This window comes from Mesocricetus auratus, unplaced genomic scaffold, assembly GCF_017639785.1.
Source record: "Mesocricetus auratus isolate SY011 unplaced genomic scaffold, BCM_Maur_2.0 Super-Scaffold_100023, whole genome shotgun sequence".
Classification (NCBI taxonomy): Eukaryota; Metazoa; Chordata; class Mammalia; order Rodentia; family Cricetidae; genus Mesocricetus; species Mesocricetus auratus.
Genome location: NW_024429204.1, coordinates 24,585,952 through 24,610,459, shown reverse-complemented (window position 1 = coordinate 24,610,459; position 24,508 = coordinate 24,585,952). Strand labels below are relative to the sequence as shown.

Sequence of the window (24,508 nt, the reverse complement as noted above, 5' to 3'; positions counted from 1 at the left end):
CCTCAACAAGCAAGAGTGAACATGGGGATGCCTGGAGTTAATGCATTTGGAGTCTCGACACAATTGTAATAAGACTGGGAATGCAACCTATTCAGCAAGAGTGGTATGCAGGTAAAGAGTAGAAAAGAGCATTCCTAGTCTCAGGCAGGCTCTTATTCCCCACAGGAGTTTTCCCTCTGGAGCAGACCTGCTGACGGCTGATGCGGGCTTGGTGTGAAAATGAAAATTCACATTGCGTGGAAGCTGTAAGTTCATTCATCTAAATCACGTCTCATATAGTCTACAACGGTTCTGAGAATTGCTGGGGTGGGACTCTTATTTGATCTTTCAACATTACTGGAGGTCGTAGAAGTGGGACTGCATGAAGACTTTTACTGTCTATTGTGTAATCCTAAATCAACATTCCGTCGATGAAGTGCGGATTTTACAGGGTAAAGTATGGAAGACAGAGCAGCCAGCTTGCTCCTCTTAGGTGGCCATGCCTGCATTTGGGTTAGTGCTTAAATATGAGAAGTAGAAAAGAGTGGGGGGGGAAGAGACGGAGAAGGTGCGAACAGAAAAGAGGGAGAGGCAGAATTCAGAAGGAGAAGTGAACGGTAAGAGAGCGAATTTTTTATTTTAAACTGTCTGGCAAATTAATCTAGTCCTCATTTTTTGAAAATATTTTTACTTAAATTAGAAACAAGCTTGTTGTACATGTCAGTCCCAATTCCCTCTCCCTCCTCTCCTTCCCTGGTCCCCATCGACCCCCTATTCCATCTCCTTTCTGCTCTCCAGGGAGGGTGAGCCCTTCCATGGGGGAATCTTCAAAATCTGCCATATCATTAAGAGCAGGGCCTATACCATTATATTCCTCATTTTTATCTTGAAAAACAGAAACCTTGACTTACTGAAAGGTTGAAAACAACTCATTTTCTGTGAAAATTAGATGCCTACATGGTATACCAATTTTATCATCTAAAATCTGATTCCTTCTGAACCTAACTTGCAGGACATTTATTTTTAACTAGTAGATCTCATTTAATGGTCACTAACTTGGATGGAAATAAAAAAACACATCAAATATCATGTGTTTTCAAGATATTGGCGTAATTTGCTTCTCTGACATTTCCTTCAAGAATTTCAGAGCACTTCTGGGACAATACTTTACATAACGCTCTATAAATACAAGAAATAAGTCCTTTTACTAAAAATCTTAATAAACACTGCATTAAAATTTCAACTTCTGCTTTAAAATGCCTCAGGCAATTTCCCAGAGATGTGTAAGATCAGTTTTAGTGTCAAGTAAATTATCCCTCACATCGTTACAACAGCATTGTGAAAATAGAATGTTTCAAGTTAAATAAGTTAGGAAAAGTCAACAGGGGAAAGAATTTCCAGCAAATGAGTACCATTCTCTCCTAGTAATTTACAGGTGACTGACTGGTGTCATGTATTGGTCATTTGAACTCCAGAATAGATTCGAATGGGATGGGTTTAGTCTCCATGGACTGAAGTCCCAGTGCTCTCCCTGCAGCAATATCTGGCATCCTATCTTCAGCATCGCCATTACCTACCAATAGCTTCAAAATTAGCCTCGAGCACAAATTTGCTTTCTTTAAATGCACCTGCAGTGAATTTTCTGGGATGTAAACATGATCGTGTTATGTCTATGCTAGAAATCACTAATGATGCAGGAGAGGATATATCAAAAGAGCAATATCCGCGAGCCTTAGGAATCAGATATTTACAGTTAAGTTCCTAAGTCTCTGCCAGCGCTATGTATAGTCTTCCTATATTCCCTGATCTGAGTATCCATTCAAACATAATAATATTTCCCTCCATTTCCTTGAAGTCTCCTATTGGAATTCCCTCCTGCCTGGAAAAATTAATTAAAAGAAAAAGAGACCATGATCTTTAAAGACATCAAGAAGACATATTTTGGAGGGTTTGGAAGGAGAAAAGGGAGGAAATAAATGATGTGATTAATTGCAATTTCAAAATATAAACGAAATAGTTGAGGTGCAAAAAGGTTTACAACAAAACAAGCTTTGTTTTGTCTGTTTATTTAAGGCCAGGAATTCCCATCTCAAAAACTGCCACAGGTAGGAGAAATCAACTTACCAAAGTGATACTCAAAGAGCAGCGGGCACCAAGTTCCTTACCAAGGAGAGCATCCATTGTGAACTGCCCTGCCCTGCTGCTTCACGCACTCCTGCCGTGGCCTATTTGTTCACACTGCTAATGTGATCATAATATGAGCATGCCCATAGCCAGCCTGGCCAGCTAACAACACATCTCCGAAAACATCTGCTGCACAGATTGAACTAACACTCTAAAAATATTAGGAAGTGATTAAGCATATGATTTTGCTTAAGTGGATACGTGGTTGCAATTAAAGTTAGGATAATTTTTCCTAGTGCCATGCTGAACAGCGTTTGCATTCACCAGCAACACAATACTACTAACTTCTCAGTTGCATTTAGTGAGGGTGAGTCAGAATGGCGCAAGTCCATGGTGAGTTAGAGGATGGGTATAGACAGTGTTTGTAGGATCCATGGGTCCCGTTGTGAACCAGCCAGCCATTCTATAATTTGCTGAAAAGAGACACATACAAAAGGAAATGGCAAAGGAGGAATCAGCTGTGACTTTTTATACTTAGGTTTTGCCTGATGCTCCGTTTATAAGTCCTTTGGTTTATGACTGAGGATGGTCCTTGGAGCAAGTACAAAGAAGACAAAAGTCTACGAGTATTTGCCACCCTGTAAGCTCTGACACAAGTCTGTGATTCTCTATGTGAAGCAGATACCCTGAAGCTAGTGGAAAAGAAAGTAGGGAATTGCCTTGAACACATTGGCACAGAGGACTTTCTGAACAGAACACCAATAGTGCAGGCACTAAGATTAACAACTTATAATTGGGACCTCATGAAACTGAAAGGCTTCTTTAAGGCAAAGGACACAATCAGTCAAAGTGGCAACCTGCAGAATGGGAAAAGATTTTTACCAGCTCCACATCCGATAGAGAACTAATATCCAAAGCACATACAGAACTCAAGAAACTAAATATTAAAAAGTCCAATTTAAACATTAGGAACAGATCTAAGGAGAGAATTCTCAATAAATGGCTGAGAAACACTTAAAGACATGTTCAACATCCTTAGCCATCAGGAAAATGCAAATCAAAACTACTTTGAGATTCCAGTTTGTACCTATGCGAATGGCTCAGATAAATGACAAAGTGGCTGCTCATGATGACAAGGGTGTGGAGTATACTTCATTGTTGGTGCTACTTGATTTGGACAAAGTACATGGAGTCCCAGACTTTGAGGAAATCAAGAAATATGAGTGGGAAGTAGAAATGGGGAGAAATATTAATGATTTTGCACATCATTTTAAGAACATTATCTTTTGCTCCAAATGTGACTCAAAGAAAATGGAGAATTTTAGGCAGACAGAAGATATGAACTGATTTCTTTTTTATATCATAAGTTTTACTTAAGCAATTGGTAAGATAGCTACTTTTTCAGGCAAGGGCCCAGACAGCCAAACCCTCTATTCATTAAGGTAATCACTGATAAGAATTTCCATCTTCCCAAAAGTTTGTGCAGCGCTAAAATAAGGAGGATTAGCTCTATCAAGTCATCACCCTCAACTCCTTCTGGTTAATTTGTTGTCAAATAAAGGAAGCCTAAGATAGAAAGAGAGTGCCCTTGGGAAGTGAATAATTACCAAGAGGGACTACAGTACCTTTTGTCAAAGCCAGTGGAACAAGGTTTCAATACTTTGCTAGCATGAATGAAGGCTGTGTTCAATTCCCAGTGTTAAAAGAAGACTAAGAAGCTCCTGATTTTCTGTTTGACCATAGGCTTAAAACCTGGAAAGAGAACTAGAGGTTCATAAGAGATGATATGGTAAGGATATTCTGGGAAATAACTTGAGAAGAAGGGCTCATGGTTTCTGAGAAGTTGGTCCCTCGTGGAAGGGAAAGCATAGTAAGGAAGATTAAAGCATGGTGAATAGGGAGCCAAGAGAGTAAGAAAAAGGGGACCAAGGACAAGTTACCCCCAAAACCCCACCCCAGTGACCTTCTTCCTGAAGGTCAGCCTAACTTCCTAATGTTTTCAGAACTTCCTAGGAATAAAGGAGAAGTTCTGTGCAAGATGGACAGATGAGTAAAGCAACGTTGCCCTCAACCCAATACTTTTCAAAAACAATGGAAGTATGATCCTAAGAATGCCTGCAGACTCAAGACCAACAATTAAAGGCTCAGAGTTGTCATCTTTTGTGATGATGTATTTAAATGTTTTGAATCTTTAAGTAGGCATGTGTCCCAAGATAGCTATGAATGAGAACCAACAATATTTGTACATGACAACAGGAAAAGTTAGAGCACCAGTAGAGAATGAGAATGAAGAGAAGACATGGGCAGAACAGCATGCCAGGAGAATTACATTAAAATCTGAGGAAAACTTTTCTCTTGCCACAGCACCATGTATGATAACATGATGCTTTTTTTGTGTCTGGGCAAATGCTAAAAAAAAGAAAAATAAGAAGAAAAAAACAAAAGAAAGAAAGAAAAAATGTTACGTCATATGCAAAATGGCCAGCCCCAAAATGGAAAGATAAAGAAACAAAAAAAACCAAACCAACAAATATATACAAGTCTGTGATTCAACATCATGTTCTGATTTGACATAGCATGAAATTGATGGAGGATATGTGACCTTCACAAGGTTGCATAGCTGGTTAGTAGTCATGCTAAGCACAGAGCACAAGGCTCCCTCCGCTCCTTTCAATCCAGGCTCTTACAAAATCACACAGGCAGACAGCAACCCAATCATATGACAGAAAGATGTGGGCATATTTATGCTCATAGCTTCTTGTATCCTGTCCAAAAATAAATGGTTGCACATGGAGAAAACAGAGAGCCATGAACCGGAGTACCCGTGCACACAGTCCACGGTATTAGGATTTATAATGCTACTGCAATTACAGTAGAATTATAGCATAGCCGGTGCCTAATAGAGCTGTGTGCATACTCTTGAGAAAGATGGATGTGCTGGCATCTTCAGCTGCAAAAATGAGATTAAATGGCTCCCATCCCTGATCCTGCCATTGATTTTTGTAGCCTTCCCATTAACATGATAACTCACATACCATTTCTCTATCATCCCTTGAAGGTGCAGACATACTTTTAGAGTGTAAATAATTAAATACTCAAAATCCAAGGTGACAAATCTTTCACACCTCCTATTGCCATGAAACTGGACACATAAATCAAAGCATCTTTTGAAGACATGTTCGTGACTGGGAAGACGTGGTTACAGAATGAAGCTACCTTATGTTCTCATTCTTCTGATTTCCTCCTCTGGTGTCTGTAAAACCTTGGCTTTGGATGTGAGTCAATTAGGATGTGGTACCTATATAAATCAGAGCAAATTGTAAAAGGAGCAGTATAAACTTATACATGGGAAACAGACCAAATAGCAGCAGTTCCTGGTCAATGAGGACATACATTTTTTTTCCTTTAGTTTGAATCATACAGCTTCACCACAGCTATCTTGGGCTATTTATTATTCTTTGGTTTCTCTTAAAAATCTTTATGGTGGATTATTGCTGGTGAGGAAATGTAGTAGAAATTAATAACACTATTATAGCAGCTGCATTCTGTTGAGTGTTGCTTCATCTATGATTCAGCCACTAGGGCAAACTTAGCTGAGAGCACAACTTAAGGGAGGAAATGGTTATTTGGGCTTACTGTTTCTGAGGGTCTGTGCCAGGATGACAAGAGAGCTTATGTCATGCTGGATAAGAAGCAGAGTAAGGTGGGGGGAGTCTAGGGACAAGACATACACAGGGGCCTATCCTCCAGGTATCTTCTTTCTCTGGGATTCTAAACTTCTCACAACTTCCCTAAATAGAGCCACAAGTTGAGAGCAAGCATCCCATATATGATCCTATGATACACATTTTTCCATCTAAACACTAATTTTTTCTAACCCCCAAAGGGTCATGGTCATATCATCCTGAGCCTAACCTTTTGAACAACCACTACACTCTTCAAAAGTCACAGATAGAGGTATTTTCTCACCTAAACTCATAGATGTGTGCCCTTATAAAATAAAAAAGGAAAGCTACAGGCTTCCAAATTGTAGTAGCATAAGCACTGCTACTCTGAAAGGGAGGAACCAGGGCATAGAAAGAAGGGTGGGACCAAAGTATGAGCTCAATACAGCAGGATAAATATTAAATGATGTAGTTCATTTCCATAGTCCATGGCGTATGATATCTACATGTGCAGTCCCAAGGGCTTTGGCAGCTTTACCTCTATACACTACTCTTTTCAGACCATATGACTGCTCTGATTTGGGCTAGCTGTACTTAGTACCTATAGCTTTACTTAGCATACATTTTGCATTTCTGAAATCTCCAATATTTTGGGGTCACCACAGAACCTCAAGCTTCATCCTCAAATCATCACATATAATGCTTTCAAGACTTGCCAATAGGAACTATGACCCCACCCCATAATGCTTGGCTCCCCAAAGCATTCCTTTGGAATTAGAGCAGAAGCTAGCATGACCCTGTAACTCTTATGTTCTATATGCGCACAAATCCAGCCTCACACGGATAATGTCAAGGTCTGCCAGTCTGAGCAGAAGTAAGGCTGCCTCTGACCACACCTTTATTGACCTCTCAATACCTGGGCTGGTAAATTCAGGAAACCACTTCCCCCCATGCTTGGAGGATACAACTGTGGCTCTCTCTTGTCAAGATGAATTCTTTAAAGTAAGTTTATTGTTCTATACTCTGGATCCTGCTGTGTGTGTGTCTGGCTAATTCTTCAAGGCCCACCAAATCATCTTTTCTAATTTCCCTTTGTAAGCCAATTGCCTTTTTTAAATGGTGATAACACCTTTGACAAATAGACCCTCCTTATCTATAACTTTCAACCAACTCCCTTTGAGGCCCGATAGCACATTTTCCAAGTCCTCCTACTCTTTCCTTTTCCTGATTCTTTATTGTAAACTTGTCTAAAATCATACATACAAAAGTTACCATGCTGTAGCTTGATACTTCCTCCACCAAATTAGTTGACCAATTACTTTTAAATTCAGCCTCAGATTTTCAGTACACACACACACACACACACACACACACACACACACACTTCAGTACACAATGAAATATAGATAAATCCCTTCCAGAAGGTAACATGCATGGACCCTAGTCCAACTCTCAATAATGTCTACATTCTCATTAACATTTCACAAGCCCAGCCTTCATTTCACTCATTTCTTTAGGAGTTCTCATCCTCTGAGACCCAATCAGAATCAGCATTTTAAGCGTGTGTTACCCTGTTTCTCCAAATACTTCCAAACTCCTCTCATAATTCAGTTCAAAAGTCTTAAGCTCAACTTCTAACACCTGTATGGTGTCATATAATTAGTCAGTTAAGTCACACAGGGTTGATCTTTCTTTGATATCAGTTTATTGTGCCAGTTATCACTGTGACAGAAATGTTACCTAAAATGTAAGCATCGCCACATTGAACTCACTGTTTCAGAAGGGTCCATCCATGGGTACTTAGCACTACACACTGGGTCAGAACATCATGGCAGCAGAACTATGTGCAGGGAAAGATTGTGGACCGTGTGATGAAATGGAATCAGAGAGGGTAAGAGACAGGAGCCAAAGACAAGATTCAGCCCCCAAGGACCCACCCCTGTAACCTACTAACCCTATACAGTCTAGTTCTCTTCTAAAACTTGAGGAATCTCATAAGAGAGTGCCACTAGTTGGGAATCAATCATCCAGCAGAGGGGATCTGGAGGACATGTCCTATCCAGATCACAAGAGCCTATGTTACAGTCTTTTATTACTTTAGAAATGATTAGAAACATTGGATTGCATATTACGATTTGAGAAGATGATCAATCATTATTGGCCCTCTGCCTTGATAAATATGAGACACTCATATGAAGTAGACATTCAAAGAAGTTAGTTATTATTGTAGTAAATGAGCCCTTTGTTTATATGTAATAGCACATTGACTCAGTTTATGTCACAATGCAGATATCATTCACCCTGTTCTATAGATGAGAAAACTGATCTAGGAAGAAAATAAGCCCTTTTCCAGAAGTCATGACTGTAAGGGGACACTATGCTGGCCTGTGCCTGTCACCGGGCAGAACGCACTCAGGCAGGACCCCTTTAAGAGAAAGACCTCAGCCCACTCACCCTCTCTTTCTGCTCTTTCCCTGTCTATTTCTGCTCTCTCTTTTCCCTCTCTCTTTCGTACTCCCTCTTTCTCTATCCCTTCCTTCTGTTCCCTGGGAGACTTTTCCTGTCTCCCTCTTCTCTTCTATCCTGTCTCTGTCTCGGTGCCTCTTTACCTCTTTTCTCTTTACTTTCCCTCCTTCCTCCCCTTTTTAGTAAACTTCACTTCAGCTCTGTCTGCCTGGAATGTTTGCTGTGCCCCCATCCCCAATCACTCTTACCTGCCATGGAATCCGCCAAGGTTCCCTTCATGCTTTATCACAACAATGATACCCTTAGACACTGGAAGGTTTATAGCCAGTGTCAGTCTGGTTATTCATTTTCCCATTTTGAATCTCTTTGAGCGCTATTAATATTTGCCTCTTTGATATTTGCTCACGAGCTTACAAGCTTGCCTCATTTCATAAATGAGTAGCTTAAAATAAAATGCATGCCTTTAATATATATAATAAGAAATTATGGAAGAGGTAAGATCAGAGAAAATACTGATATTCAGAATGTGAACAAGCTTTTATTGAGCCTGTTCAAGATAATTGACACCATGTAGGAATTGTAGGTTTAGAAGTCAAATGAATGAGATCTATGTTGTTCATAATTGTAGATGCAAATACGAAATCCAGCATAGGATTCTAGGGACAACTGGAAGCACTGTGAAATATCGGGTTATGTATGACCGTGTAGCTGCACACCATCACATACGAGTCATGTTCAGCACTGTTTGATGGTTTACTGGCTTTTATCGTGCCTATCCATACCCCCTAGAGCATCAGGACCAAAGGTCTGTAATCCTGGCAATATCCTCTTTCTGGTACCACTATCTGCACCATCTGAAGTCACCAACGTATGAGTGAATGAATACGTTCAGTAAGGTAAAAAAAAAAGGGGGGGCTCCCTATTGCACAGCTAACAAATTGTAGAAATAACAACATTCTAGTCCCCCTGTCATGGTTGTGACCTACATAGGAAGTTACATTAACAAACGTTGAAACAGATTAGGAATTTAGAACCTTTCAATCCAGGGAATTGAAAATGGGGTCGCCAGGTGTATCTTAACACGCAGAAAGGATGGGCAGGCTATTAGTAAGGCAAGAGTGGCCGTTCCAGGGAAAACATTAAGACTGGCAAGGCATTTAAACAAACCTCCTTCTGGCTCTGTCTCTAACACACTGTGATTTGAAATACTAAAGGGGAACTAAGAAGATACTTGGAGAAAAAGAAACAGAGAGGACACAGAGGAAGGACAAAGGTAGGCAGTCAGAATACATAAATACGCATCGATTCGCTTAAAAATAGATTTCAGCCACAGAGAAAAATTGCTGTGTGTTAATCAATGCATCATCAAAATGCATCGAGTCAGCCTGATGGCCTCTGCCTTTTGAAAATTTACTAGACTTAGTTCTCCTGGTTTCACATCTTCTCATATGGAAATCTTGCATGGGTCCGGGAAATTGGTGAGAAACAGAAAAGAATTCTTGGCAACGCTGCAGAATCCCATATTCTAAACCCATCTCTGATGGTTGTAATAGAGAGGAGGCAGTGACTCCAGTCGGGTGAATGATTTGGAACCCATTATTGCCAAGGTTCTTCCTCGATCTGTCTGCATTCCCAGTGCTCTAGACAGAGACAAGGAGACCCGATTCTGGTCTCAACTTTGTGTATCATTTTCTATTCAACTCAAGTGTGTTCTGCTTATAGTTCATGCTGGGATAAATTGTTGAATATTTTCATAAATCTTTGACTTTAAGGGTTCTCTTATATGCTTAAATTCTATGTCACTGTCTGCCTTCCCTGTCTCATAGCTCCTACACAGATCAACTAAGGTTGGGCACATGTAAATATTCTCTAACTACCAAGTATGATGATCACATTATCTTGTGTTACTGTTGCTTTTACCTTTTTTTCATTTTAAATTGAGAACTTCATACATGCATATAATGTGTTGTTATTTTCATACAGACCTGCCAGGATGTTTTCTAAACATTGTCTCTAAAGAAATGGGTTTAGGGAACCTGTTAAAATTTTTGAAAACATTCTGTAAAGAACTCTGCTTTGGTTAAGAATAAAATGAGGTGAAATTAATGTAAAAACATAATAAAGTAGACTATCTATCTGCTCTCCTATGTAGTTGGGTGTTTAGAGCACAGATTCAAACAAGAAGCAAGATACAGTCCACAGAATATGCAGCCAAAGACTAGACAGTGCCAAAGAATTACAGCACCAAAGAATGAATGTACACAGCCAAAACAAAGAGAAAATCGGGGGCTTTATTTTCCTCACTTTCAATGTGAATGGTAACATAGGAGGTCTGAAGTAGGAAAAAATGTCATTTCAAATGCATATTATGGATTTATCCTTGGAAAGTGAAACCCTGACATGGGCCATCTAGGCTGGGAACTACCTGAGCAATTGCAGTGCCCTTAAATTTGTGATAGAGACCGGTCACACAGTATCAACTGGTATATGCCTTACCTTGCATGTTTACTCAGATTATAAAACAACTTACTAAAGAGATTCCAGACACTGGAATTGTCAAATAATAAATAAAATGTATTCTTTAATATCTAAGGAGACGCCTGAAGTATGGGCTGTGATGTAGATTCCCATTATATGTAAAAGATGGTGACTAGATATTTTTCAATCCCTTGAATGATTAAAAGCATAAGATTTCATCTAAATATTTAGCAGCTTTTAATCTTTAAATTACATAATCTCTAGATTCTCTTTCTCCACTGACATTCTGAGACACAAAAAGGAGATACGTGCTGGCTTAGAAGGCCTGCCTGAAAACACATCTGCAGGTCATAAAGCAACACTGAGTAGCAATCATCAAAGTAGTTAACGTTCAAGTCCTGTACATATGCAACAACCACTTACAAATCATTTGGGTACCCATCTTGTCGTGTGGTTCTCCTAGCAACCCGCCCTGTTAAACTAAATATTGTGGAAACTGAAGGCTTAGGAGGGTTGAAGGGTAGGCAGAAAGTCTCACAGTCCTAAAAATGAAGGATGATGTCTGACATGTTTCCTACCAGAGTGACACTGATGGAATGGAGACCATTTTTATCGCTAATAATACATCTTTAGGATAAAGGGCATATAGAGGCACAGGGTAGGGTATGATAGTCCATTGTTTATTGCTGGCAACTTATAGGGAAATAGGCAACAGTTTCCCTACTGGTACTGATCTTTAGAGGTCTCAGATACTGAAAGAAATCCAAGTGATACAACAACCCAGATCCTCCCCAAACTTGGAGGAACAAACAATAGCAGAACTCTAGCCTTGGCACTGGGCTAGATGTCTGATCTTCAGCAGCTGGAGGTTCAACCCAGAGGCAAAACAGGTGTGTGGGAGGCTCAGGTTATCAACCATTTACCAGGCAAGTTGCCCAGGAATGGAACAGGCACTCGGTTGCAATGGAGTGTTGGGCCTTGGCCATCAGAGAGCAGAAAATTTTGAGTGAAAAATCTTGAAGTCTTTTTCAGTGTTATGTGGTTCAGAGAAAATACCTCAAAAGTGGGTCTGTGGGCTTTGATGGAAAACATCTTTGGATTAACAAGCCTTGAAATTCTCAGAGGAATGGGGAGGGAATCCTAAAGTTTCAAGGTCTCAGGTTGGCCAAAGATCATGGTGTGGTTCTCACACAAACTGGTTTGCCCCTGAATGGCCTCCGTACCTGGATTTGCATTTTAGTCTCAAGAACACCACAATTTGAATGACAGCTGATTAAGGCAAGCCAGCTGTGACTGTTGGGTGGCATCAGAAAGACATGAGAGAAAGAAAAGAAGCAGTCATACTGATGAGTCAATGACTTACCATGACGAAGAGGACATGGATAGGACAGACTACAATAGACATGGCTCTGAGAGAGGGAGTTAGGGAAAGAAAGCTGTTGCTTGGTGGAGTTTCCAACCAAGACGATTACTGCAGAGGCACAAGCAAAGATGAAATGCAATACCATAAATAAATATCATGTAACTAGTGTCCACAAAATTCCAAGATTTTTTTTTTACAGAACTGCATTGTAGTCAGCTCTCTGCTTTATTTCTCTAAGGTAGGGAAGAAAGAAACTCTGGATCTCAAAAAGTATACCAATAACTGAATGTTGAATAAAAACACACGACCACCATAGCACTGCCCACAATAACCAAGGCATGGACTCAACCTAGGTACCCATGAACAGATGGATAGATAAAATGTGCCACATAGACACTATGGACTCAGGAAGGAATTGAGGACTAGCTATAGCTTCAAAGACCATGGATGACCTATTTCAGCCAATCAGTCCTCCCTGGCTAAAGTTTCCAGAACCTTCCCAAATCAGAAAAGGTAGGGATATCTCATACTCAGACCATAATGGGGGTATTTTAAATGTAAAATGCTCTCACGGGAAGCAGTTGGAAGAAATTATCCCCAGATAAGGAGCTAGAAGCACTCAGGGTACTGACTCCAAGGGAGCTGAGATTCTCTCCATGGTAGCCAGGCATTCCTTCTACCTCCATGAGTGTACTCTCCTCCTGCATCTCCTGTATTCATTTATTTCCTGCTGCACACAGCATTGTTCTTTGGGAATAGGTGTTATTTCTACCATCCTGGCTCCCTTTTGCTCTGACTTACCAACAGGTTTTTCTATGTCTGGCAAGCTGTTGAAGGGAGTGGCAGCAAAGCACAAATCTGGGTATTGAAGAAAATCACTTGCCTGAATTTAGATGACCAATTATGTTTTTGATGCTTATAGTAACCAAGTTCATAAAAATGTCTAAAGTAGTGGTTGTGCTTTCTCTGTGAGCAGTGACGTCCAGTAAATCATGGAAACTGTAGGTGGCCTGACATCCTATGCAAAATGTTAAAGGCTGGAACAACTATTTGGCTATGTGAGAGTATGTACTCATGTGCAGACACATTTTCACTGATTTTCCTGAAAGTATTTCCTCCTCCATGGAGGCTAGCCAGGTATGCATACATTCCAATCCTTTAGAAGAAGAAAAACTCACCCACTCAACACTAAGAACAATTTCTATATTGTATGGCCTTCATAAAGGAATAAAACAAAGATACTTTTCCTGGACATTGTCCTTTAAATCCATCTACAATTTCACAGAGATAAAAAGCCCAAGAATCTACTTGTCATTCCTACAGAAGTTCCTCACTGCAGCCCCTCCAGTTCCTTGGCTGAAGCTTCTGTGTGAGTGAATGATGAGAGGACTGGAAGACATTGGAGGCACAGAGAGCAAGCTGTACGGAAGCCTGTCTCATGGACCACAAACATAGTTCTTATACTGGTAATTGAAGAGCCTGGCTGGTGGCTGAGTGGTGATCCTTCCTAATATGGTGGCTCTCCTAGAGACTCCACTTGGACCTGTGCACCAATCTCATCGTCAGATAGGAAGGGATCTGATTTCTGAGGACATGAAGCAGTTGTTTTCTTTATATACTAATTGAGATCTTGATCAAGAATGGTGATTAGCATTGTTAATGGACACTCGGATATCAGCAATCTAAATACTGTCACAGGTTCCATGGACCTTCTTAATCTTACCCCAGCTTGTCTCTCTTACTTGCCTCTGTCGGTAGTAAATTAAGGAAATGCCTCACTCAAGTCTTCATGTCACTTCCGGTCAACAGGCACAAACATTTTCCTCATGCTGTAGAATTTTGCTGTTGATCAACAGAACTGGGTGGAAGTGAGTGATACTTTGTTACCTCTAAAGAAAGGCATGCGGGTTCTAAGGGCCTTGCGACTTCTCTGTTTCCCAAATAGTATCTCTACATAAGGAAGTCCAAGAATACCTCTGAGAAACACTGCCCAGCCAATAACAAGAGCAGGTATAAGAGTGAGCTGCCTTAGCCTCTTCAGCTTTGGTCCAGACAGCTGTACTAAGTCACTATGTTTTGCATACTTAGCTAGGTACTCCTCACCTAACAGTTTAGTTCCTAAAACAAGTCCTTGGCTTTCCCACCTCAGGGACTTTGCATAAAATATTCCTCTCTTCTACCTCTTGTCATCATTCAGGTGATAATTAAAATGTACCCCTGAAGAATCGTTTATTCAGTGTCTATAACAACACAGGTTTGTAGTTTTGTGTACCGGTCTACTGAGTTTTGGGCACTATGCTTATGACAATCTGAGATCGTTTTCCTTTTCCTTATTGTTCATTTTTTCCTATTGTCCTGTCCACCCAATTGTAACCCTCATAGAAGCAGTTGGAGAAAACATTTGCCTTTTCCCCTATGGCATCTGAGGAGAGTCCAGGCCATTCTCCCTAGGACCCATTTACCATTTTTGTATTTGCCTCCATCCTGAAGGTTCTTGCTCAAAGCCCTGGGTCACATTCAAGCTCCTAGAGTCCTGCCTGCACCACAGGCAGCAACACACAGAAAACAGAAGGGAAACAATTGGCTTAGACTTAGCCAATCACTGAAGAGGAAACTTCTGAGGTGTTTGTTTAGAGATTGATGTATTATACATGATGATACAAACCACAACTCTGCCACCAGTTATGTGTCCTCCTAGAAGCTAAACTTCCTAAATTCTTCATTTATTGGTTTATAGTAGTAGTCCACACTACTCACTGCAGCAGCAAAGGCAAAAAGTGCCAGTGAATTTAGATAAAACAAATAAGGCCTGGTTGGCAATCAGCGTATTAGGATTACCTTAATAATATTTGTCTGAACTCTTTCCTTAGCTACACAGAGAACACTGGGCATGACCTAACCGCTGACTATTTCTACTAGCTCCCTCAGTCTTGCCCACTGGAGTCCTAAAGGACACATGGAGGTGCCCCTGGAAAGTGTCCTCAGAATGTTCTCTCAGGACTTGGCTCAAATAAGTTTCTTCTGAACAGCCAGCCTTCTCTTGCATTCCATCCTTGCAAAATATATGTCCAATATGTCCAATGCAGTTTCCTAGGATCCTGGCTCTCCAAGTGCAACATATGTTCCCTTGTCACATAGTTTATGAACTCTCTTAAGGCTAATGTCCTTCGCTAAGTTAACAGTTTATTCAGGGTGGAAGTTTCTATGCCCAGATTCAGCACCAACATGTTCAACCAACCAAGAACTAAAAACACGTGGAAAATATTTCTTGAATGAGCATGTGCAGTCACTTTTTTCTTGCCAATATTCCCTAAACAATATTGAACAGATAAGCAATATAGAGACAGCTTAAATTATATGAGAAGATATTGGTAGGTCTTGAGCAGATATGATGTCACTTTGATAGGAAACTGAGCATCAAATAATTTTGCCATGTCTGGGTACTTGTGAATCAGTCCTTCTGTGGATACTCAGGGAAAGCTGGGTCTTACTTTACGCTCATCTCCACAACCATGGTCTGAGCCTTTCTATGGAGAGTTCAATTTACTGTTCTAATAACATCATAAAAAGAGCATCATGCACAGCCCTGAATAAGGGGGAAACATGAGTGGAAGAAAAGGAAAAGTTAAATGATTTCCCATGATCAAATATATGGCAAGCCATAACTGATTCTGCTGTCTCCACATTAGAAATATCCCCAGCTCTGGGTCTAGACTGTGAAGTTTGGTTCTTAGGCATTCAGTAAGAAAAGAAGGAATAAATTACTAGATCCTGGGGAAGAAAACAAGAGTACCTGGGCAGGGATGTAAACAGATTTGAGATCAAAACTGGCACTGTTTGGATTTGTTTAAAAGAAATTAAAAGCTAACAAATAAAATCTAGACACTAGGAAGGCCTGTTGTCTTTACTACTGTGTTTATTCAGAGAAAGTTAGATATTCACTGCCATAGGGAGTAGGACACCAGGATTCCTATATATTTCTGGATGACATGGCTCTTGCAAGACCTAACATTGCTCATCTATTACTTAAGGCAATGGATGTGGTGAACATTCCAGTCCTCACTAGAGGCAGTGCTGGTGTTTTGTGACAAAAACAAAAAACAAACAAAACAAAAAACAGGAAGATTCTGAGACAAGCTGAGCTGCTTCGATGAGGCTCTGCTGGACCGAGAAGCCTGTGTGAAGTAGAGACCAGTTGAAAATCCCAGAAGAAACAAGAGAGCACTCAGACAGCCTGGAAGAAGCGAAAACAAACAGCCCAAAGGAAACAGAGACCTGCCTGGAAGAGGCTCAGACCAATTGAGCTACCCAGTTGTGGAGCTACTTCTTGAGCTGCCTGAAGGTTGTGTAGTGTTCTCTGGGTTTCCAGTCATCGAGAACTGTCACCCGTGCTGAGGTAGAATTTGGTGATGCAATTGTGTTTGAGACAACTTCTGTTCCCATCAGTGACCCCTCACCCATATTCCTGTAAGTAACTCCAACAGAACTCATTGGTCCACTAAGTTGAACTTTGGTGGTATCCATATTTGATCTTCCATTGGTTCCCTATATGGGGCAAGTAGACATTTGCTCATATCTCCATGAGAACAGAGCTACACTGCCAGCTGTGTCTTTCACCTCGATACCTTAAGAATGAATTCATTGAGTGAAAGATCTCTGTTTCCTTGAGTGCAAATATTTTAAGTCAAGATACAGAATCACAAGATTTTGTGAACACTTAATGCTTTCAAATCCATCCGCTCACCCAGGACAATAAACCCTTTATAGTCTTCTGCCTTGGTATGTCTTCAGTGTATCCTTGGCTCTGACTTTGTAAAATTCCATTCTTGTGATAGTTTTCTGGTATTTGTCTAGATTAGTAGTGGACACACTCTCTGATCCAAGTTTGAGGTAGGAAAAACATATTTGTCTTCAGTTTGCCAAGGAAAATCGGAGCAGCTGGTATGCCAAGGCACCAGGCAAATCATATTTATTAAGCAATTGATAAGAAAAGCCTAGGCAAAATTGCAGGATCAAGCCCAGGCACTCTGCTAAGCAAATTACATGCATCAACTCATTTTTTCAACAATGTCATTATCCCAATTTCATGGGGAAGAAGACATATTTACAGAGATTGACTCATCCAATTCAGTAGTCACTGCTCTGTAGTAGAGGTGAGATGAGCATTGAAGTCTCTCTAGCTTAGGGATTTGGACTTCTAATTCTGCACACTTTAGCACCTGGTGGCAAGCAATCAAGTGCAATTGTGTATGTGCTGAACAAAGAGTTAAAAGTACTGGAGGGGCTGGAGTTGGGCAAAAGATACTAAATGAACAACAAAACTCGGGATAGACTGGATCCTGATGTCTAAGCCTAAAAGCTCCTTCTTCAAGAGCTCTCTGGACTGGACCTGTTTTGGCCTTTCCTGTGTCGTGTTTGTGTTTCTCTCACCTAGGAACAAGCACAGAGGCAAAAAGTCTCCTTTGAGTTACCTGCCCAACCTTCAACCACAGCGAAATGAAGCCAAATAAGCAATAGGCCCTTCAGGGCTACAGCCAGTGTGCTCACTCCCCGTTTCTCCCAGTTGGCCTGACTTTGCTCATCTCAAATCTCTCCTAGATTTAATAGCCAAATCTGACCAGAATCTGATCTCAAACCTTGCTGTCTCATGTACTAAATTTGAGGACTATACTAATCATTTTAAGCTTAGTTCCTCTACCAGTCAAAGGGGCTAGTATCTAATCAATACATAAGTTTGGCTAGCCCCTTTTACATGGCGTATAAGTTCTGGAGGAGTTCAATTTATTAATGCACAGAGAACTTTGCCGCAGTACCTAGAACAACAATAACAACAAACTTCATGTTTTGCTGCTATCTCTTGTAAGTTAGCAGAAGAGAATCCTGGCTCATCTCTACATAAAGAGTACCTAAGGGCCAAAGAGACGGTTCATAATTGCCAGACCAAGGGCAAAAGCTCCAAGTCTGAAGTGAGAGAGAAGAGAGCGAGAACGAACTCAAGAAGGTGGCTTTGCATGAAGCTAAGTACCCCCACTTTGTGTTACAGAGATTCCTGGCAGTGGGAAAGGCAGCTGAATTTCTCAAAATATTTACATGGTTTTGTCCAATTCAACGTCTGACAACTGTGTATCTGCTCAAAGTCTATTTTTGCTTTTGTTTTCATAGCTTTACCTGGCAGAAGGTCTTGGGGTCTGAGCACATCTTGCGTGGATCACCTCCCAGCAGCATTTATTGTAGTCTCTTGTCCTGCAGGAACCATCCTCCTGGTCCTTACTCTCTAGCTCAGACTTCATTTTCTCTGAAGTGTTGCCTCCTTGAGAAATTAGACATGTATTTATTCATCACTTGCTGTTTGTCTTTCCTCTTCTAATGTCGTTTCCAGGAATTCTTATTCATTTTCTTGTGTTCAGCCCCGGGCATATGTCGGTAGATATTTTTTCCTGGAAAGAAAAAAATTAGAACAAATGAGTGATACAGAATTCTGTAGCTAAAGAGCCATAGGCTCTTCATGTACCCCTGTGATGACCTGTTCTACAAATGCCCCTAAGTGCTATTGGGAAGGCTAAGTCTGAGAATGAAGACAGAGCTATTTCCTATAATGGTCTCTCTTTGGCTGCTTTGTCCTGGGTATGAGTGCAGTGTTCCTCCATAGAATTTTCCAAATTCAGTGTATGGGCTCTCTTTGTCGGAGCAAGAAAGATCTCCTCCTGACCAAGGCAGAGGTCACAGCTAATACCCTGATGGCACAAGGCAGGTTGACGAGAGAAAAGCAGATTTGTTAATGCTTTATATGACACATCAACCTTAAAGCGTCAACAAGTGGAGGCCTTTAGATCAAGAGAAAATATGCTTTCTGTCATTAGGTTCCTTAAAGAATGAAGAGACATGTAAGTAAATAATTAAGCAAAAGTGTGCCATCAAACAATAGTAAACTGTGACAGGGCATTCGATGGGGCCTCAGATTCTCCTAGACCTTTCTGTATAGCACTTGTATTTCCATGGCTGTGGCAAGTTCTCTCTAGAATGAGGGTCTTCTATTTTCCTTCTAAAGAAGTGGGTCAGAAACAGAAGTTCTTTATGCCCGAGCTTCACATGAGGGAAGGTCAGGTTGACCTTTCACCTTCTTGCTCCTTTTCTAAAATTAATTTTTAGGTTGATGTAATGGTTTAATACTATTTATCAATTTGACTAGGTTTAGAATTACCATGGAGATATAACGTTCCATTTTTCTTATGAGGTTATTCCCAGAAAGAAAGGGAATTTTGGGAAGGACCATTTCATGGACTGAGTCTTGGGCTGAGTTAAGTGAGACAGCAAGCTAAACACCAGCATTCATTTCTCAGATCCTGACTGTGGATGGAATGTGGCCAACAGCCTCATCGTTCTGTTGCCATGGCTTCCACATTGTGATGGACTTTATGTACCCAAAACTAGGAGCCAAAATAATTACTTCCTAATAATCCTAAAATTGATTCTGTAGGGCATTTTGTCAAAGCAATGAAAAAACGTAACTAATGTAGTTAGCATACAAAAGATGGACTCTATCGTATATCTTCATATGTATGTCATTACACTCTGTTCTCATTTGCTTCCCTGGGCTGACTGTGCCGCTACCATCTCTATTTCCCTTGCCTTCTTCCCCACTTAGCCCCCTTTCTTATTACATACATTCCGTTAAACTATTTTCCTTCTTCTTTCAGATTCCATCGTCCCTTCTCAGGATGTCCTTCCAGTGTTTTGCCCTATATACACGTGTGTATATGTAAAAATGCATACATGCATGCATGTGTGCAATTTTAAATCTGGGCTCTGCACATAAAAGAAGGCTGATTGGATTTGTCTTTCTGAAGCTGACATTTTTGCTTAAAACTATGTTCAGTTGTATAAATCTTCCTGCAAATGCCACCTTTGAATTTCTCGTTGGAGATTCATAAAATTCCATTTTCTATATATGTGTCACATTTTCTTTATCCATAGTCATTAGTTCATAGACATCTAGGATGGTTCCATTTCTTGGCTACTGAGTACTACAATAACAAATGTGAATGTGCAGGAACCTTTGTGGCTGGGTATGTAAGCAACACTAATACATCTGGGTGTATGGTAGTTCTGGAGATACTTCCTGGAAGAACCCTCATGCTGTTTTTCATTGTGACTGCAGCAGTTTACACTCCCACCAGCAAAGAATATGGGTTCCATTTTCCCCACATCCTCCCTGGCATCTGATTGGAATGCGATGGAATCTCAAAGCAATTTTAATTTCATTTTCCTGATAGCTTAAGATATTGAACACTCCCTTGGGTATTTATTTACTATTTGTATTTATTCTTTGGAGTACTGTCTACTAAGCTCATTAGCCCATTTGCTGATTTGGATTTGGGTTTTTTTAAATTTTTATATATTCTGTCTAATGTACAGCTGGCAAGAATATGTTTACCATTCTGTGGGATGCCTCTTCAACACAGTGGTTTTTGTTTCCCTTTGTTTATTGTTTGTTTTGTTTATTTGCTATGCAAAAGCTTTTTAATTTCACATAATCCCATTTGTCAATTATTAACATATGTGGACTTTCATTCTCTGTAGTTGCCCGTGCCCCGTACTCTATCAACTTTGGATCCCAAGGATTTGAAATTGAGCCTTGTTAGAAGACAGAAACACATCCTAAACTTCTTTTATATCCCATTGCTGAAGCAAGTACCTTGGATCCAAGAGGATGTCTTGTGCATGTGGCCTGCATCTTGCAACCAATCACAAGGATCCAGGAAATCAGGAGTGCCTTCAAAGTGACTAAGCCCCCCCCCGGGGGGGGGGCGGGACAAGCACAATGGAGTGTAGCTGTGGTTGTACACCATTGCTTGTGTGAACTATTATGACTATGGGCCAGAATGAACATGAATACACAAGACTCGAGGATAAGAACACTAAGCACAAGCCCTAAAACTTCAGTGAGAAAACAGCAGCTGAAGTGAAGGATGTGTTGGAGGAAATGCGAGGACCTGAAAGAAAGCTTTGGTGTTTGTGGTACTCCCCACAACTGGATTTCAGTTGCCTGCCTGCCGGGATGTTTGTTTATTTAAAGGAGAATCAAGTCAAGTGTCAACATTCCCACCTAGAAATCTACACAAGGAGAATGGATTAGCCTCTGTATGTTTATCCTCAGGGTTGGGGAAAGAATTGTTTGTCTGTTAGCATAAACAGTTGCATGGAGCTGCTCAGAAGGTCTGTTTGCTTTCCCTGGAAGGGCAGAGCCACCAGCTCCCCAGAAATGTTTGACCTCTCTCCTCCTCTCCTGCCCCAAGATAAACAGATGGTGTGGTAGATGAAGAACTTGCCTCCCTAGGAAGAGCCTCTGATTGTCTTTCCTTGTCTGTAAAGTGAGTGTGATAATAGAAGCCCCATCAGACAGAGACCATTAGGAGGGACAAATGCTCTGCTCTCCATGCATGTAATTGTAGAGTAATTTCCCAGTACAGGGGCAACCCTTCAGGGAGGGGACATTGAGTCCAAAAGTCCAGACCCTGTTGCATCCTGGGAAACGTCTCTCAATCGCTTGGTCTTCAATATTTCAAATAGAGGATATGATGTAAAACCAGATTTTCCCTAAAACTCACTGAATATAAGATTTTGGGTGTTGATACAGAAAAATAAACCTTTTGTGATTTTTTTATAATCATACCCTAGAATGATCCAGACATTCAAAAATCTACCATTATTGGAAAGAGAAGATGTTTCAGTGATTTACAGAGCTGGGAAAATGAAGGGACAGAGAAAAGAACAGAAAACAAGGAAAAAAAAAGAAAAGAGGCAGTAAAACCCAGTTGTAAGAAGCTGGGTATTAGAGGTCCATTTATGACCTCTAATCACAGCAGGGAAACGTTCCTGAGGAAATGATTGACAGTGAGTGACAGGTAGACAGAGGCAGACAGATGGTAGACAGAGGATACATAGTACACATGTATGTACATGTGGGCCTTTAAGTGTTTAAAAATACGAGTTCAAGAGGTTTATGCTTCACCTAAAAGAGAAAAGAAACATAGTCTAAATATTCAATGGTATGCTCATGTATGTACAATTGTAACATCATTCCTCTTTGGAATTTCGGGTAACAATTTAAATGGTATGTCTTAGAATGATGCAGTAACATCCCAAATGTTTGCAGTATTGTGTTAACATTTTCAGAGGGAGACTAGAAACTTAACCAAGTGTGGTGAAGGCGTTATATTCCTTTCCAACCTTTTCAGATTTTCCAAATATTACCTAACACATTTTCTAGTGGTGTGCACTCACGTGCATATTCATAGGAGGCAGTTTAGAGGAATGAAGTTGAGTGTCACTTGAGCCAAGAGCTCAGGTTCCTCTTAGCTGTGCTCAGATTTGCTCATTCTTTCTTTTGAAGCATTGCATGGGAGCTATGTTGGGAGAAGAGGATGGGTTCCCATTCTCTGCAGATTTTAGCCCCATCATCTTTTATCCATTACATGAGAGAGAGAGAGAGAGAGAGAGAGAGAGAGAGACACAAATCCTGCAGAGCAAGCAATAAACCAACGAACAGCCTTCTAATCAACTGTCTTAAAGATTACCTCTCAAACTAGACAAATTGATCCAGCTAGCTTTATGTAGCTGCCTGCCTAGAATTCCCCTCAACCAAGAGCATTTGGTCTGATGAGACACCCTGTTGCTTTAGCAAGTATCTCATTTGCTGTCTGCCTCACTCTATGATGCAGATCTGGCTGCTCTGAGTTCTCTTTTAGACTTGTGGCTTAATGTGAAGCAAGGCAGAGAAGGAGGGGGTGAAGTTATGAAGGATTGAAAAATGTGACTTGACTCCACAACAGTATCACTAAGTATTCATTTAATAGCAAGAAAAAGAGAGGGTGGGGAGGATGGGGAACGAATGGGGAGGAGGAGGGGAAAAAGCTGTGTCATCAACTTACCTAGGTGTCAGTTGCTTTTCGTCGTTCAAGCTTATTTTTTATAGCACCCAAAACTCTTAAGATGTATTTTGAAATATTTTGCTCTCCTTTGTAATTAAAGGTAGCAAGGCCAGCATCTCCTAACATCTTTAAATATCTGTCACCATTTTGAAGGCCTTCCCCACTGTGAAACCTGTAATTAAAATTTATACTACATTATACTGCTAACTTTATTTTGGATTTTAAAAGAATTACAAACCTCTTTTGGGTCTTTGGCTGATTGTCAACGAACGCAGACTGTAGGAGCGGATGAGGCCCCAGTGATGAAAAGACATCCGAGCTCATTAAGTTTTGTAGGGCACAAACCCTCAGAGTTGAGAGCTGTTACAGGGAAACTCACCCACGGGCAGGTAATGTATATTGAATAGTTCCAGCCAAAGGCATCCCTGTGTTCCCACACCACCAGGGGTGTATGGGACTTTTACCTTGGAAAGACTTATCACTGAATGTAACACAGTAAAAAGCATCTCTAGGTGGCATCATCTTTGATTGTCTGGGAGGATCCTAATCCAACGTTTTTTAGGATACAGATGACACGCAGGGAGGAAAAGAGAAACCCTTGAGAAGATGGATGTAGAAATGAGTGTCACGATGTCACACGCCAGGGGATGCCTTGAAAACGCTGTCATATGTCAAGGGACGCCTAAGACTTCCAGAAGGCAAAAGAACCAAGAATGTGTTTCCCTCCAAAGGCTTCAGAACAAATGTGCTCCTGATAACTTGATTGTAGAGTCCTGGTCTCCACAACTATTATAGAGTACACTTCTATTGTTTTTTGCCATCTATTTCATTGTGTTTTATTATTGTGCCCAAGGAACTGACACTCCAGCTGCATGATCTTAGGCACATTGACTTACTCTCTCTAGACCATTCTCTGCTGGAATGAGCATTAAACCCAATAGGCTATAAACAAGCCAGTGACCAGAGGATCTCCATCAACAGTATCCATAGTTGCTATGCTGTTGTTATTAAAAAGATCAGCTCTTCTGTGATGTTAATAGTCACCCTCACCCTGGCATTGTTGGGAATCACCTAGAAGACTGAGGCACCTCTCTGGGTGTGTCTGTGAAGCCTGGGCAGACTAACAGGAAAGGAAAGGATAACGTGAACATGATTCCTTCTTTTTGGTTTCTTGTCAACTTCAAAAGAATCACCTTTACCACACATTCCCGCAGATAGGTTTTCACACAACCAGCCCAGAACCATGGAGTCAAACAGGTATGAATGAATCCCTCTGGTAGAGCTTTCTCCTTTCTCCGCCAGGCAGTTTTGCACATCTGAGTAGAAGTAAACAGTATGTGAATAAAATTGAAGAGAAACAGCAATATGATGCCCAGGAGGACTTGGAGCCTGCGGTTGTTCCTCTCCTACGATGTACTGTGAAAGAATGTTTAACAGCCCAGTTAAAAGTGTTGGAAGATGCCATTCAAGAACTTTTCTCAATGGCCTCATGCTATACTGAG

General features: G+C 40.7%; 1 long non-coding RNA gene across 1 annotated transcript; it reads left to right on the top strand.

Annotated features, from left to right (window-relative positions):
- Positions 1 to 23,204, top strand: LOC121133686. The gene is made up of 2 exons (XR_005870643.1): positions 1 to 245; positions 20,656 to 23,204. It is a non-coding gene; the product is annotated as an uncharacterized LOC121133686 (long non-coding RNA).
- The last annotated feature ends 1,304 nt before the right edge of the window (positions 23,205 to 24,508 follow it).